The 1305-nt window shown below is 44.7% G+C and overlaps 1 non-coding gene across 1 annotated transcript; it reads left to right on the top strand.

The window, feature by feature from the left end:
- Window positions 1-482: 482 nt before the first annotated feature.
- Window positions 483-589, top strand: LOC141722193 (small nucleolar RNA R71). The gene has a single exon (XR_012575217.1). It is a non-coding gene; the product is annotated as a small nucleolar RNA R71 (small nucleolar RNA).
- The last annotated feature ends 716 nt before the right edge of the window (window positions 590-1305 follow it).

Here is a 1305-nt window from a genome sequence, read left to right on the forward strand (position 1 = left end):
CTTGCTGATATGGTGGCTGAATAGCATTCTGATTATTCCCCCAGCTGAAATTTGGATGATTTCTGTTGTTAGGATGATAGGTCGCTGGCACAGGCTGCTGTTGTCGCTGATAATTATTCACATACTGAACAGATTCGTTTACAAGAGAACACTGATCCGTAGCATGAGAACCTGCACAAAGCTCACAAACCATAGCTATTTGATTAACTCCATACGTAGCCAAAGAATCAACCTTCATTGATAGCGCCTGGAGCTGGGCTGCAATAGCGGTGGCTGCATCAACTTCCAGAATACCTGCTACCTTGCTTGACGTCATCCTCTGAGTTGGGTTTTGATGCTCATTTGCAGCCATCGTCTCTATAAGATTATATGCATCAGTATAGCTTTTAGCCCATAAGGCTCCTCCAGCTGCTGCATCGAGCATGGGCCGAGATTGGGCCCCCAAACCATTATAGAAACCAGTGATCACCATCCAATCCGGCATTCCATGATGTGGACATTTTCTCAACATTTCCTTGTAGCGTTCCCAAGCCTCGCACATAGATTCTGTAGGTTGCTGCGCAAACTAAGTAAGAGCACTCCTCATAGCAGCAGTCTTTGCCATTGGATAAAACTTCACCAGGAACTTTTGCGCAAGATCTTGCCATATAGTGATGGACCCAGCTGGTTCAGAATGTAACCAGTCTTTAGCCTTATCCCTCAGTGAGAATGGGAAAAGCCTCAACTTGATAGCCTCATCAGTCACGCCATTATACTTAAAAGTGCTGCAGATCTCGACAAAATTCCTTATGTGCATGTTGGGGTCTTCAGTTGCCGCTCCTCCAAAAGAAATAGAATTCTGCACCATCTGAATAGTGCCCGGCTTGATTTCAAAGGTGTTAGCTTGAATAGCCGGATGAAGGATGCTTGACTGAATGTCATCAATTTTAGGCCGAGAAAAAATCCATAAGAGCTGGATCAGCTTGAACAATACGATCTCCCATGTTTACTGGTTCTTTCTGCTCAGTTCCTGAATCCGAATCCTCAAAATCTAACTTCTCCGGAATATCAAGAACTTCGTCTGTCTCCTCAGCTGTATCTAAAGTCCTCTTGCGAGCACGAGAACGAGTTTGCATAAACGCTTGCTAAAGTACCTGAAACACAACCGAAAAGAGTAAGTAACTACTACGTCCTAATCACTGAGTCCTAATGACCAATGATGGTAAGTACATAAACTAAACAAATACGCCGAATCCCCGGCAGCGGCGCCAAAAACTTGTTAGGGCGAAAACACGCGCTAATATTCACGCAAGTATACGCGTTCGC

Source organism: Apium graveolens, chromosome 4 (genome assembly GCF_009905375.1).
Source record: "Apium graveolens cultivar Ventura chromosome 4, ASM990537v1, whole genome shotgun sequence".
Lineage (NCBI taxonomy): Eukaryota > Viridiplantae > Streptophyta > Magnoliopsida > Apiales > Apiaceae > Apium > Apium graveolens.